The 16,387-nt window shown below is 43.5% G+C and overlaps 1 protein-coding gene across 2 annotated transcripts in view; it reads left to right on the top strand.

Moving 5' to 3' along the window:
• The first annotated feature begins 2,553 nt into the window (after nucleotides 1-2,553).
• LOC146389383 (NACHT, LRR and PYD domains-containing protein 3-like) overlaps nucleotides 2,554-16,387 on the top strand; it is a 30,954-nt gene continuing 17,120 nt past the window's right edge. Inside the window, exons 1-2 of one of the 2 annotated variants that reach the window (XM_084910348.1) lie at nucleotides 2,554-2,598; nucleotides 14,826-14,966. The gene's annotated coding sequence lies outside the window, so the exon portion shown is untranslated. Of the gene's footprint in view, nucleotides 2,599-13,594; nucleotides 14,751-14,825; nucleotides 14,967-16,387 lie in introns of those variants that run through there. The other variant, XM_084910356.1, reaches the window with a different exon arrangement.

Here is a 16,387-nt window from a genome sequence, read left to right on the forward strand (position 1 = left end):
CATCGGATGAAGAATCAGAAGAACTCGGTGAAGTGTTGATATTTAACAATCTACATTAAATCTAACAATAAAATATCTGCATTTAAGAGGAAACATTTTCAGCGGGAGCAGAAACAGTGTGTTAATACGTGGAGATCCTGAACGCTGCTCTAAAAATGATCAGATTAGATGTTCAGTTCTCTTCAAAACCCCTGCTGTCTATTGTCAGTTTGATTGTCTACTCAAATAAAAATCAAAGCCTTCTAACATCTGTTTGTTTGTATTCAGGCATACATGTGTAACAGGGTTTCTATGCTATTATTGCCACAAATGTCAGTGCAATGAGGGAAACAGCGCCCCCTGTTGGTGTGGCCGGTTAGTCGAGGCTGGCTGCAGAAATGACTGTCAGTCTGCTGAAGTACACCAGAGTGTGCTATGCAGAGTGGTGAAGCCATTTGTACTGACCCCACACTGTTATATTTCCACTCAGGAAATAAATCTGCACAGATTCCTTGTGTTCTTTAAAAATACAACAACGCAGAGCTGAGGAGTTTATTTGGGCCTGTTACAGTCGGGTGAAGCAGACACTGCTTACACATGTGACCATTTGTTTGTGTGAACTCATGAAGTACAGACTAGTGTAACTGAATATTGAGAAAGAGCCGCGTCAGTAAATCCAGAAGCTTTTTACCATCTAAAGAAGTCTTTGTGCTGCTGCAGACGTCAGTAAATCCGACCCTGAATGTTTCTTTCTAACTCAAAGCTGATGTTTCACAGGCTGCTCTCCTTTGAATGACCTGCAGAAATCAGCAGGGTTACAACATGTGCTGAAAGAAGATTCAATGAAGAGGTTACTGATAGAAGACACGAGGTTCAAATGCAGCCTGTGTTTGAAGCACAAAGGAGACGCCTGCTGGAGCAGCTGGAGTCCTACACACACTCTTCACTACACAAACACCTCCTACAACATCCACTCTTTCCACCCTGACTGCTGTGTTTGTGGAAACACTCCAACACACACCGCTTCACATATGAACACGTGCGTGAAACAGAGCTGAGCTGACGTTAAACATGATGGAGGATTTATTCACAAACACACAACAACATTTACACACACATTACCTCTGCAGGACGACACACGCCTGATTTAATGATTTTCATTTACTGCTGTTTCTGTACAAAGCAACACTTTGTTTCTATTCTGAGTTACTTTGTTTGTTGGATTTCAGTCGGTTTCTGCTTTAATTCATGTTAGAATCAAATGTTTTTCCATGTTTCACTTCCTGTTTGCTGAAGTGGATTTTCAGCTGTTTCCAAACCAAAGGCTTGTTTTAAAGAGACAGTTTCACTGGGATTGAGGGAACGACGTGTTTGCAGTTTCTAAAGAGTTCATGTTGCTAACAGCTCAGCGCTCTGCAGCAGACACAGGCTGGACTTTAAAATGAATGGGACCATCTGCAGACCAGGTCCAGCAGGGCTTCCACAGATCCTGTTAAAAAAGAAAAATGTGATTTTCATCTGTTGCAGCCATAGAAGCTGATGAAGATTACAAATATCATCCCAAAGAAAACTCCAAACTAGTCCAGTTATTCACAGTGTGCAGGAATATAGATGGTCCTACTGGGAGCAGCACCGGTATAAATGTTCCACATGTTTTATAGGATAAAGGAATTCCTCCGGGTCAGTGGAAGAGAAGGCTGCAGATGAAGCTGCTTACAGCTCAGATACCAAATACATGGACTCAATCATTAGATAGATTTAGATTATATTAGGTGAAACTTTATTTATCCCTCGGGTGGTCCTGTTTAAGGTTTGAGGTTTCTTCCTGTTTAAAGGGAGTTTTTCCTTTCCACTGTCGCCAAAGGGCTTGCTCATAGGGGGGCATATGATTGTTGGGTTTTTCTCTGTATCTACTGTAAAATATAAAGCGCCTTGAGGCGACTGCTGTTGTGATTTGGCGCTATATAAATAAAATTGAATTGAATGCTGAACATGTCACATGACACACCTTAAACACCATGTGATCCACTCTCAGTGTTGCGATTTCCATCCACAAATAAAGATGCTGCCGGCTGAGTTGGTTTGAGCTGTGACTCGTCTCCAATAAGCCAAACTGAGCCCACTTGTGTTTGTGTATTTATTTCAAAACAAATAAACTTTTCACTTTCATTCAAACCAAAAAGCGCATCTATGAACTTATATCATTTGAGAATAGGACCACGCCCTCATGCAATCAGCTGAGGTGCAGGAAAATCTAAACACCTACGCTACCACTACAAAGACACAAAACATAAAGATTCACTTTGGCTCTCACACTCAGTCTGCACTTTTATTCATTACTTCAACAGGTTGAAATGAGCTTTGAAGAAACATCAGTTCAGTACTGAAACATTCAAATGCTGCAGGAAGGAGAACAACAAAGTGATGACACATGTTTGTGTTTTAAACGGGAAAACTAAATCGCGACCTGCAAGAGGTTTAGGAATTTCCGAGGTTTATATGAACGCAGCACAGTGTTTTGATGCTTCCGACTGTCCTCAAACCTGCATTAGGCTCAAAGTTTACTTTCACTTCCTGAACTTCGTGGAGTGGAGCTTGTTGTTGGTGTGTGAAGAAACTGTAAGTTTGCTTTGTTTCCTCCTTTAACAGTTTGTCTTTAGGAACTTTACTGTTTGTTCAGCTCATGTTTGATTTCTTTACACAACAAACTGTGTGTGTTTTTATTAAAGTCAGTGTGTAATGTTTTCCTGGCTAACATCAGCTGTGTGTAGCTTAGTTCCAGTACAACCAGTACAAATCTGCCGCTCCATAGTTCACAGTAACGCACTCACAGCTGGACCAACGAGGCCGTTTTACCAATAATGCCAAAACCCCCCCGAAAGGAAACAGTCACAGCAACAAAAGAAAAAACGACCAAACAAATAAGGGAGGCACTTCCCACTTTACTCCACACCACGGGGAGGCACTTCCAGGTCCCACAAGCCCGTCGACTCTCTACTCGAAGGAGGCTGTCTGTCCAAAACATAGCAAAAAACGGTGTAGAGCCACAGAGGGGAAAAAACACCTCACTCACGGTTCATACCCAGCTTATATAGCCTCAGAGGTGATTGCTGACTGGGCCCAGGTGGCAAACGAGGCTAATCAAAAGCAGCTGTGTCCTGGGGAGAGAGCAGAGTGAGAGAGACAGAGGGGGTAGGAGTGGCAAGAGAGGAGGAGGCGGAGAGAGCGGGCAAACACCCCACCCAAACAGCCTCACAGGATGTACATTCTAACATCCCCCCTTACATTCAAGCTCTACCAAAACAACAAAAACTCCTTATTGTGAGCTGCGTGAGAGTGCATCAGCTACTATATTGTCTTTCTTGTGCTTGATAACCACATTATAATCCTGGGCCAGCAGTGCCCAGGTTGTGGTTGTATATCCGGTTGAGAAAAACGAGGGGATTGTGATCTGTGAACACGGTCACCGGGGAAGAGCTGGAGCCCACTGCGAAATGCTGCAGAGCCAGAAGCAGAGCTAAAGCTTCCTTCTCTATGGTAGAGTAGTTCAGCTGAGAACTTTATGATCTTGTATGACTCAAGATGGCGATGGCGCCGGTGTGTGTGGCTGCTCGTCTGTCACTGCCAAGTTTGTTCCTGATTATATTATTTCTAATTTGTTTCATCCACGAAACAAAGTCTCTGCTGAGGTATGATCGCCAGACACTATTGGACCTCAAACCTGTGGTCCAAAATATTGTGTTCTTTGGAGCTGGTGGGCAGCAACGCCTGCCCCCATTTGCATCGGAAACCCCGGGTTACCTGTACCGGGTTCCCACGCTACCTTCCCGGCGAAAGCGTCACCGTCGCCGGGGTAAACGGAGCAGTCGCCTGGTGAAGCTAAAGGTTTCTCTGAAGAATTATTCTGCTGTTTCCAAGCAGACAGTATCAATTATTTCCAAGGCTGTTTGCGTCTCAGCGTTTTCTGGATCCTATTGATGCCTGCTTGGTGCCTGTGGTCAGCTTTGATGATGATGCTCCTCGGCCTCGCTGCCCATGTCCTCCCAGGCTCCTCCGCCGTCAACATTATCAGAACCTGAGATCGCTGCGGCGGGTTTCTGGACCTCCTGAACCCCGAGCGCCGAATCCAGCTCCTACCAGGATTGGCCTGGTGAACGCCAGATCACTTTTAAACAAAACTTTTATTCTTTTTCAGTTCCCGTGATCTGGATTTTCTGTGTGTGACTGAGACGTGGCTGAGTGTTGGTGAGTCCAGTGCTCTATCTGAACCTTTACGTGTGGATTGTTGCTATTTTAATTCGCCACGGACGTCAGGCAGAGAGGAGGCACAGTGACTGTTTACAAAAAGGATTTTAAATGTAAGCAGTGTTTTCTACAGCCTCCGTTCTCCAGCTTTGAACTCACCTCGTACAAACCCAGTTTTCTGCGCTGTCATCTATCGCCTCCCGAAATACAATAAGAACTTCATAAGCGACTTTTCTGATTTTTTTAGCTGTGATTATGCCCAACTCTGATAGTGTTCTTATTGTTGGAGATTTTAATATACATGTATGTTGTCCTGATAAACTACTGGTAAAGGACTTTTTAAGCCTTATTGACTCTTTTAGCCTGGTACAGTCCGTGCCTGGCCCTACACATGAGCACGGACACACACTGGACCTTGTTCTGTCATATGGTCTGCCTGTCACTGACTTGGAGATTTGTGACTGTGCACGCTCAGATCATATGCCTGTGTTATTCAACGTTGGCTTGACATATACCGCAGTTAAATCTGGCGCTCCTGCTCGGCGCTGTCGGGTTATTAACCCCTCCACTGCTGCGCAGTTTTCTGCTGCTTTTAATCAGCTCGGCGGCCCTTCTGACTTTGTTTCCTTGGACACAGAAGAGCTAAATTCCTGGTTTCACTGTGAAACCGTCTTGGACTCTGTGGCTCCTTTAAAAACCGGGCAGCCCAAGGCTAAACCTGAGCCTTGGTTTAATGAGAGCACTCGTGGGAATGTCATCGAGCAGAATGGAGATGGAAAAAGGATAAATTGCAGGTGTCATTTCAAATTCTAAAAGACTGCTGGCATCGCTACCAAAACACTGTTAAAGAGGCAAAAATGGAATATTTTGCAAATATTATTTCTTCCAACTGTCATAACCCACGTGTGTTATTTAGGACCATTGACACTGTTCTAAATACTCCATTGAATGTCTGTTTGGAAGTTTCTCCTGAGATTTGCAATAATTTTCTGGACTCTTTTATTGAAAAGGTTGTCACCACCAGGGCTCGTATCACAGCTCCTGACTCTGACCCCTCTGTCTCTGTCCCTTACGCTGCTGTTTTTACTCAGTTTGATCTTGTGACCCTCTCCACTTTAGAGGATGTGGTTCGCCATGTTAAGCCTGCAGGTTCCCCTCGGGATCCTTTCCCTCCACAAACTTTTCCTAGTGTAGGACAGTATGTCCTTGCCATTATTAACAGCAGCCTGTCTTCTGGTACAGTTCCTGCAAATTTCAAACATACAGTAGTGCAGCCACTGCTTAAGAAACCTGGCCTTGATCACACCGTTTTAGCGAATTATAGGCCTATTTCCAAGCTGCCTTCACTCTCCAAGGTTTTAGAGAAAATTGTTTTTATTCAACTGAAAGATTTTCTAGATGATAATGGCATCTTTGAGGTTTTTCAATCAGGTTTTAAAACCTTTCACAGCAGAGAATCTGCATTACTAAGGGTTTTTAATGACCTCCTTCTGGCGTGTGATTCTGGTAACCATGTTGTTCTTGTCTTGCTTAACCTAACTGCTGCCTTTGACACAGTAGACCACAATATTCAAATTTCTCGATTACATGATGTAGTGGGTATTGGTGGCACTGCACTCAATTGGTTTAGGTCTTATTTGTCAGATAGAACTTTCTCTGTCAGCCTTCTCAGTTACGAATCATCTTCCGCTCCTCTGTCATGCGGCGTCCCACAGGGCTCAATTTTAGGGCCACTGCTCTTTTTACTGTATCTATTGCCTCTGGGTTCCATCCTTAGAAGGCATGGGCTCTTATTTCACTGTTATGCCGATGACTGCCAAATTTACTTACCACTAAAGCAGAAGGCTGGCATCTCCATAAAACCTCTCTTGACATGTCTAGATGACGTTAAAGCTTGGTTGGCTCTAAACTTTTTAAATTTTAATGAAAAGAGAACAGAGTTGTTGGTGTTTGGACCCAGTGGTCCCTGCGAGTCCTCCTTGATTTAGGATTCCTGGAAGTCTATTTTAAACCTGTTGTTACTGATCTTGGTTTTAAGTTGGACAGTGATTTTAAATTGGACAACCAAATTAGAGTAGTGGTGAAGTCCAGTTTTTATCATTTAAGGCGACTGCATTAAACAATGAAAGGTAGCTGGGGCATTTTTCAAGCCAAAGGCCATAACTGTATACTGCATGAAGTGGTCAGGGGTGACAAATGCAGAAATATCTGTAGCTCTGGAAGTCAGAGGCACCTGCCAGTAACCTGAGATCGAGTTTGGTAATAAATTTGGCAGGGCCAAATTTGGCAGGGCATTTTGGCAGGGCCTATGCTGTTGATGCAGTCTTCCATCCATTCCTTCCAAGGAAGCGGAAACGAGTCAGAGACCGTACTCCTCACAGAGCGATGTATGTTACACAAGATGCAACATACATCATATTCTATGAGAATATTATGTGTTTGTATACTTTCTCCCCAGTTTGACCCATTTAGCAGAAGTCAGCCTGTTTAAGGCTCTGATATCTATTCTGTATGACTTAAAGCAGTTATGACATGGTCTGATTTTCTCACCCAATAAAGGAATATTTCATATATCAGTCTACTCTTCATTCTATCACAAACAGTTATCACAGCTCGTACATTTTCTTTTTACAAATATATGTAAGCATGGAGCCAAATTAATAATGCGAACATATTGAAAAAACAATATTTGCATCTTATACATAACACATCTATATATACACTGTCAAAGATCCTTGTCTTTGAGTGAAGATTTAAGGTGACAGGAAATATAAATAACTGCATTTGAATCTTTAATAAAGCTCAGTATTTGACACATAGTTCAAGTTCACTACTGTAATAATGAATATAATAATAACTTTAATGTTGGCCATAATATATTTACATTACCAAAGTGAGATGATTTTAGTCTCATGAACAACATTAGCTGATTGTTATTTGCCAGCTAATCTTAAAATTACTGTTCAGTACAGAAATGAAGCCCAACAATCATGTTTTTACAGTCCCGTGGTCTCAGCCTCAGTAAAAACAAACAAACAAATGACAAAAGTTTTTCTCCTTCATTTCTGTCAAACAATGCTGTATGAAACGTTTCCAGCAGTTAGTATCATGGTTGCTAGGCAACCTGCACAGCAAAACAGAGGCTAGACCAGGGGTTGGCAACCCTAGGCACGCGTGCCACAGTTGGCACGTGAAGGGTTAACTGGTGGCACGACCATAGCTGGACTGGCATACTGGGCATTTGCTCGGTGGCCCGGTGACTTTTTTTTTTCTTTGTAACGGTATAAACAATGAAAGGTGGTGGATTGGCCAGATGCTGGTCGGTGTGTAATAATAACTCAGTTGTTTGGTGGTGGCTGTGGCGGAGCTTCCTCAGATTCAGTAACATTAGCAAGTGGTGGAGGCCAGCAGGTGGATGAGAGAAAGGGGAGGCAGGAGGAGGAGAGACCCGAGGCAGACGCAGGTCCGAGTGTCAGGTGAACTGAACTTCAGGTAAGAAGTTATGAGCTGCAGTCTATCTGGGTCAGATATAAACCAAGTTTAGGTGGAGTTTATTTTCGTTATGCTAACTTTTTAGTCAGTTACAATAACTCGTACTGCGTGCTAGCTAGCATGACGGAGTTTCTATACAGCTGGGTGGGTGCTATGATGTTACTGATGTTGAACTTTATTTAATTAACAAGGTTAGTTAGTAGAGTTGCCAACCGTCCTGTAAAAAGACGGAATCCTCCCGCATTCAGAGAAAAAATTACGCGTTTCGTGTTGAGCTGAAAAGGAACACAGTTTGTCCGGTACTTCAGCTACAATGGAAAAATACACAAAGCTGGATTTATTCTGTCTTTACGCTGCACAGCTGCCTCTTCTTCTCTCATTCTCTCCCCCTCCCTCTCCTGTTGCTACTTCAACCATGAAACTGATCAATAATCAGCTGATCGGCTTTTCTCTCTTGTTTGTTTATCGCCCAATTTGCGCCAGAGAGAGGAAACCAGCGGATGTCGCGCTAAACAACAGCAGCACGTTTAAGCTTGATCAGCTGTTGTTAGAATTGACTTAATATTATTTCTAATATCAGCTGATGTTTGCTGGAGCCACAGCTGTAAAGCTGCTGGTCATGATGTCGGTTTGGATATGTGGTGAGAGGGAAACATGAAGATGAAACCAGGAGATGTCCTTACTGAATCATCAGAGCTGAACAGGTGATGGAGAAACAGGTTTACCTTTTAGGTGACATGAAGGAGTTGAAGGGAAGTTATGAACTGTTTCTGAGAGATAAATAACACCAGGATCCTTTTCTAAGTAGCTGACAGCTGGTAACTGTGCAGGGGCGGGTCTAGCAAAGTTTTGCCAGGGGGCAGGTAGGGCATTAACAGGGAGAGGGGGGCACAAAGATATACTTTCTTATTCTCATTTAAAATGTCTCACTTTTATTAAATAATTATCTGAAGCTTACAACCAAAGTTTTTATCTGACATAAAATGTATAGAAATCATACATATAACATCGAAGCAGCTGGAATCCACAGCTGTGCGTGTTCATGGAGCTGCATGTTCACCTGCTGGACATCACTACCTGACAAGTTTAACTGTCTTCAGAACATTGCAGAGGCCTTATTGACAGGATTTGGCTCTACATGTCTGTGTGAGCAGGTTTTCTCTCACATGAGTCCTCAGGTAGCCTCTGAATGCTGGACACTGGGAGACCTGTGTCTCTGAGTGGGAGACCAGAGATCACATTAACATGCGTGTCTCTGTATTAACAGACATGCCATATTGGCTTAGTTTATTTTTCTTTATCATTGTTGTGAGGAGACCATAAATAGCATTAGCATTTTCTGTTGTACAGCTCATTTGCTTTTATGGAGTTCTTGTTATGGATAAAAAGTGTCTGTTTTTTGTTTCAAAATAGCTGATAACTATTCGCTGATAGAACAAATATAATTCTATAAAGTTGTTTTATATAGTGTGTAACTGTTAATGTAGAGTGTTATTAAATTTATTGCTAATGCAATCATATGTCACACTGACTTCTGAGGAAATTTTAAATGGCACTCATCATCAGAAAGGTTGCCTACCCCTGGGCTAGACTATCCGATTTCAAAAGCCTTGCACTTCCGGCCTTCACAGTCTTCGAGGACGTGGCCCATGTAGACCACGAAGGCCGCATCATCCAAGGCTGCAGACCCTGAATTGGCATACAGCCATAGTTTTTAGTTTGTAAGTTCACTCAGAGTCCACAAATGACACAGCGTACATGATAACATCACAGCTCAGCTGCTGTGTGCTTATTGCCTTTACCTCCGTTACTGTCACTTTTATTAATATTTACACACGAGACACCTGCCAGAGCTCTGAGGCAAAGCTAGCCAGACAGCATGCTAATGCTAAGCTGACGCTAAATTAGCCAAGAAACCAGAGTGACGTTAACCCTCTGGGGTCAAGGGACGCGCAGCCGTGTCCAAATGATTAAAGATGGCATAGCAGCAAGACGGAGCCTCAATGAGATTCTGTTTTGATGTGTTGAAAGTGCAAATTTCAAACTACATACCAATTTTTAAATTGTGCTGATAGGCCAAGAAAAACTCGAGTTATGATTAATTATATTCACAATACTTTTTCCCAAGCACTGTTGTCACGTTTACTGCAAGACGAGCAGATAAACAACAGACTTTCCAAAGACAGAGCTCGCATTGCAAGCGAATCCGCACCCATCCACACCCCACCCACCGAGTTAATGTGATCTGTGAAATGTGCTACGTCCTGAGATTTTCACCAAGGTGTCATCGACATACCTGAACCAATGACTTGGTGGTGTTCCAGGGTAGGATAACAAAGCCCTCTTTTCCACTTCTTCCATGTACAAATTGGCCACGATGGGTGAAACTGGGGAGCCCATGGCACATCCATGTTTCTGCCTGTAGAACTCACCCTTGTATGTGAAATAGGTGGAATCAAGTCACAGTTCCAAAAGCAAACACACGTGGTCGATGCTGAGAGTGGTCCTTTTGCTGAGGTTGGGGTCATCCTTTAATCTCTCATGAACTACCTCCAATGCTTCCACGACTGGGATGCAAGTGGAGATGTAACATTGAACGAAACCATGGTTTCATCTGCCTCCATAATGACATATCTCACCTTCTCAACAAAATTCAAAGTGTTCTGGATGTCGTGTTCAGAGCTGCCTACCAGCGGGTTGAGGATCTAAGCCAGAATGGTAAATGTAAATGGTCTGTATTTGTATAGCGCTTTACTTGGTCCTAAGTACCCCAAAGCGCTTTACACTATACACAATCATCCACCCATTCACACACTGGTGATAGCAAGCTACAGTGTAGCCACAGCCGCCCTGGGGCGCACTGACAGAGGCGAGGCTGCTGGACACTGGCGCCACCGGGCCCTCTGACCACCACCAGTAGGCAACGGGTGAAGTGTCTTGCCCAAGGACACAACGACCGAGACTCTCGGAGCCGGGGCTCGAACCGGCAACCTTCCGATTACAAGACGAACGCCCAACTCTTGAGCCACGATCGCCCCATAGGAGATGTTGTAGATGACCGAGTTGATCATACAGACAATCGGTCTTAAAGGTGCACCCTGTTTATGTATCTTCGGTAAACCATACAGACTTGGTGTAGATTCCCCTGGGTATAGCCTGTTGTACGAGGTCCGGTCGATAGCCTTGTCTTTTTCTAACTCCTTCAGACCATCTATCACCCTCTTCCTGTAACCACTTCCTGGGTCTCGTTTCAAGGGTTTGGCCCTTTGTTCCTTCAGTGGGCTGGTTTCAGTCATTATGCAAATGTACTTTTTATAAGATTGGAGAAACCTGCAGTCAGCTGAGACTGAAGAAGTCATTTGGATGAGTGACTAAATGTTTCTTCCACTGAAAACGCTACATCCAGATGAACAGAATCAACTTTTGGAGGTCTTCTGTAGTCGTTTTCTTGTTGTTGTTTGACATGTCACATATCAAAACAATGAGACAGCTACTAAATGTGGATCAGGCACTGAAACTCTTTTTTGAGCTGGAAGAAGATGTGGAGCCAGACTCTGAGCTGGAGAGTGACAAGGTCCAGGTACAGATCTCCACTGCGTTAGGCAGCAGAGCCACATCTCAGCTCTGAGCCCTGAAAGTCAGAAGGGGATGCTGACATTAAAGTAGAATTTAGCAGGTTTCAGCCACGGAGAACACCAGGTGTCCAGATAGAGACACTTCCAAGTCTCAGAGATTACTGGAGACAGAATCATATCTTGTTTGTGCCCCTTCCATCCAAAGTGAGGATGAGAGACAGGTTCCGCAGCATATTATGGAACATCCACCTCAGTGATCCTGAGGAGGATCTAAAAAAATGAGACGAAGAAGGGAACACCAGGCCATGACAAACTTTTTAGAATCAAGCCTCTATATGATGAGATCCTCAGTGCCTGCCAGGCGTATTACCACTCAAGGAGGGAGTTGTCAGTAGATGAAATGATGGTAGCAACCAAAGCAAAAACTGGGATGACACAATATATGAAAGACAAACTGACTAAATTGGGGATGAAAATGTCTATATTTGCTGAATCAAGAAGTGGCTGATGTCATGGTCCTGGGCCATGTTGGCCCAGCATTCTTAGTTTTCTTGTATTTTTGTATTTCCTTATTTATGCCGTGGTTCCTAGGTTCTGTTAAAGATGTTCCTTATTTGATTACCCCGTGTGTGCCCCTCTGTGTATCTTTAAGTCCTCGTTTCCCCTTCTTGTGTTTCATTCAATGTTTTCCCCAGCCCGTTATGTCTGTGCTCTCTCTCCTCCTGTCTGAACCTCTGTGTACTTCCTGTTTTACTTTGACAGTCTCTCGTCAGTATGCGTCATGTTGTGTTCACTCCTGCCCTGTCTCGTTACGATTATCTGTGTCAGCTGTGTTCCCCGTGCGCTCCCACTTCCCTCATTAACCCTCCGTGTATTTATGTGCATGTCTCCCTCAGTTCAGTGTTGCGTCGTCAATGTCTCCTCCCCGAACCTGTGTGTTTTTCTGTGTTCCCTCGGTCCTCAGTTAGCATTCCCAGTTTAGTTCTGTTTCTTTGTGAAGCCTGCAATAAAGCAATGATTTTGAGTTCAGCTTTTTGTCTCCGTGAGTTTTTTGTTTGGGTCCTGATCTGCCTCCACACAGCCAGTTCATGACAGCTACACCATCAGCTTTACAATATAACAAGCAATATATACCATATTTACATGGACGATTTTTACACGTCCATGTAAGGGGCGATCGTGGCTCAAGAGTTGGGAGTTCGTCTTGTAATCGGAAGGTTGCCGGTTTGAGCCCCAGCTTGGACAGTCTCGGTCGTTGTGTCCTTGGGCAAGACACTTCACCCGTTGCCTACTGGTGGTGGTCAGAGGGCCTGGTGGCGCCATTGTCTGTCAGTGCGCCCCAGGGTGGCTGTGGCTACAATGTAGCTTGCCATCACCAGTGTGTGAATGTGTGTGTGAATGGGTGGATGACAGGTTGTGTAAAGCGCTTTGGGGTCCTTAGGGACTAGAAAAGCGCTATACAAATACAGGTCATTTGCCATTTACAAGTCCCAGACTGTTCCTGGACCTGACAAGGATGAGATTTGGTGCATGTGGTACCTACAGGGAAAAGAGAAAAGCATGTCCCAAAGACAGGGCAAATGCTCTGAACAGAAAATGTCAAAGAGGATCTGTGAGATGGATCATAGAGGGCCCACTTGTTTTTGTGAAGTGGATGGACACACGGGAGGTGTCTGTGTGCTCCACCATCCATCCTGCATTTTCAGGGGAGACGGTGAAGAGAAAGGTGAAGGATGGAGATGGACACTGGGCTACAAGAGAAATCCCCTGCCCCACACCAATCATGGCATATAACAAAAATATGGGTGGGGTTGACCAGTCTGACCAGCTAACTCGGTATTATTCCACTCACAGAAAAAGTGCTCGCTGGTACAGGACCATGTTGCAGCATTCTTTGGACATTGTGACAATAAATGCATTCATCATGCATCGTGAGATGTGCAGTGCCAAGCAGGTTCATCCCATGGCACACAAAGTTTTCATGGTGGAGGTGGTGTGTCAGTTTTGTGGCATGCTCAAGACAAGTGTTCCCCACAGCAGGAGAGCTGAACACATTTCTCACATTATTCTCACAGACACAGATGCTGTCCAGACAGCCACTAAAGGCAGACTCAAACGTAAGTGCTGTCTCCAGGAGGACAACAGGGGGAGTGACACACCCTGGAAGCCTGTGGTGTGCCCCTGTGTCTTGTGGTGGACAGGAACTGTTTTCTTGAATCGCACAAATAATTTGTGTGAAGTGTTTTTGTTACAACCGATCATTTTGTAAAGAGATGTACTAAAAACGCCTGAGGCATTGTCTCAGGTGAATATTTGCATATAAGTATGTTGTTTCAAAAATTTTACAAAGGTTTTTAAAGTTTACTATTTATATTTGCATTTTACGTTCTGAAAATCATTTGTTAAACATGTTTGGGGTTTGTACAGTAAAAAATATCACATTTTGCCTACTCGGATTTTATGTTTTTTGTCTGATTTTATATCAGTTGTGCCAATACAGTTAGTCAAAATGAAAAACTAACTGTAAACTCAGACACTTTATGTTGTGCTGAAAAAAAAAAGATACCAAACAAGGCAAAGCGAACAGTTTTTAAAAGGTGAAATATAGAGGTCAAATCAAAAGTAGGTAAAAATGGCCAGTTATACCCTGGACCCCAGAGGGTTAAAGCTGAGTAAATGCTGACACCAAACCAGCACCATGATAAACTGAACAGCTACTGAATTTGAACAGGTCACAAACTGATGATCAGTCAGGCTGCAGGTTTCTACCTGTTCATGTTTCTACAGTAGAATTACTTTGAAATGTCTTTGTGCTGGTTTCATCTTTGATTTGTGTTCATAAACACTCAGAGAAAGATCATGTGTGTCAAGGATAGGATCTGTGTTGGTGTGTGGGGCTGTAGTCTCAGCTTCATATTGTTAAATGGTGATTATGAGAGTGTTTCAGCTCATTTTACAGAGTAACATCAAAGTAATGTTACTGTGTAACATCATTACATAATGAAGTAATGGAATGCATTACTTTTGATAAAAATGTTCTGTGTATTATGTGTAATAATTACTTTTTTGAGCAATGACCAACACTGATCACAACAAAGAGGAAATACATCTAACATGAACAAACATTGACCCACAACATGCAGTTATTTTGCACAATTGTCTTTGATATGCTGCTCAGTGATGGTTGTCACTGTCAAAGCAGAGCTAGTGAGAGTCAGTAAAACCCACTATTGATCATGTGCCTCATCACAAGTGGGTCAGCGCCCCTCTCTTTCCCTCGAGGGTTTAAATATCTGGGACTCTCCACCATTTGGTTTTAGAACTGAAGAAGTTTCTCAGATGAAACATCTTCAAGAAACTTAAAGAAGTCTCTTTTCTTTTCAAGCTCCTTAGATAACCATGACCTGGATGACTGAGAACCTACAGACATGTTGACCTGGTTTCTAGGTTACATGACAGGTCAGAGGTCAGTGACTGTAACTCAGTTACTCCTGTTAATGTCAACTCACTGAGTGTTTGTGGTTTACCTCTCAGACTGACTGAAGTCCACAAGAAGATGATGATGAAGGAAGAGGAGGACAGAGCAGAGTCTGCAGGATCCAGTTGTCCCTCTGTGAGGAGTGACTGGTCCAAAGATAGCAATCCATACTTCAGTGCTGAACCTGGACCAACGAGGTCAGAGAACTGTGATGACTCCTTTACATGTTTGTGTTTTCCTGCATAAATATGACCTGGAAAATCCTGAGATTTTCACAAAGAAAACAATGAAAGAGAAAAGATCAAAATGTTAGACTTGGTCATTTGCTGTTTGAGGACAGTGATGCTCATATCTGTGGGGAAAGTGTGTACTGAGTGGGTTCACGTTTGTCTTTAAAGAACAGAGGTGCTCATCTTGAATAGACAGGTTGTTGAGAGACATCAGCTAGAAAAAGCAGAGGAAAGAATATCAAGATTTATTTTCTTGATATTCCGAAAAGAAATAGTGTGAGCGTTCTTGATTATGGAAAAAGTCATTTGGACATTAAAAGAAAGAAGCAGGTGATCAGAGAATGGTAGTTTGTCAGCTGTGCAGTTGGAAGGAGTAAGTCCTGTTGTGGGAGTTTTCCATTTAAATAAAGCCTGCAGACAAACAGTGAGTGGTAGCTAAGATCCTTTAATAAAAAAAAAACCCCGAAACCCAAGCTTGATGCGTAGAGAAAAGCCTTTGGTCACACCTTTGGTCTTCCAGATGTGAAAAGTCGTTGGGCTGTTGCCACGTCTCCGGCAAATAGAAAAAGTAAAACTGACGGTCTTTTAGGAGATCCTGGACAAGATGACCTTTGTTCGTGAGCGAACGGATGTTAAGCAGGCTGAAGTTGACGCAAGTACTGTCAGACTGTGTGAGAGTGCTAGGCGACCTGGTCAGGTTAGCCAAAACATTGTGCTCAACAGCCCTGCCAGGGTTCTGTGGAGAGTGGCAAGAGGTGGACCAGAGAGATTGTAGTTTCTTAGCATTATCTTGATTAAAATACCATGGATGTAACTTCGGCAAGAGAGGAAAACAATATTCGCATGGAGGTGAAGAACAGCAGGCGGTGGAGCAGCCAGGGAAAAGCAGAGTCAAAGGAGCTCATCAGCTGTGTATTGATGGATTTCAGTACAGGGTTGAAGGATCGATGACACAAGGATCCAGGCCCACACAGACAGTGCATAAATCCTGGGAGGCCACATCATGAACAGGAGCAGAGACACAGATGGGCCGTATAGACACGAATAGAACAGGAATCCGTTGGAGGGAGTAGCTGGGATGCCGGGAGAGGATAGCAGTGAGTGGCGATAACAGTAACAGGAGAAAAGGGTAGCAAAACCAAGGGGGCAAGTAGCAGGTAACAAGGTACAAGTAGCAGGAGTAAAGAGCACCAATAGCAATAAAAGTAGCGACAGGGTTAGCGATGAATAGTGGGAGCAACTCGCGCGAGCATTCACTCGACCAAAACCAGAACACACATACTAAACATGAACTGAAGGTGAGTGGAAATACACCTAAACTCTGGAGTTGGCTCCAACTAAAACACTAACACAATGCACCACGCTCAGGGGCTAAGAAATTAAATTAA

This window comes from Perissodus microlepis, chromosome 3 (genome assembly GCF_051167445.1).
Source record: "Perissodus microlepis isolate ML-2025 ecotype Zambia chromosome 3, ASM5116744v1, whole genome shotgun sequence".
Lineage (NCBI taxonomy): Eukaryota > Metazoa > Chordata > Actinopteri > Cichliformes > Cichlidae > Perissodus > Perissodus microlepis.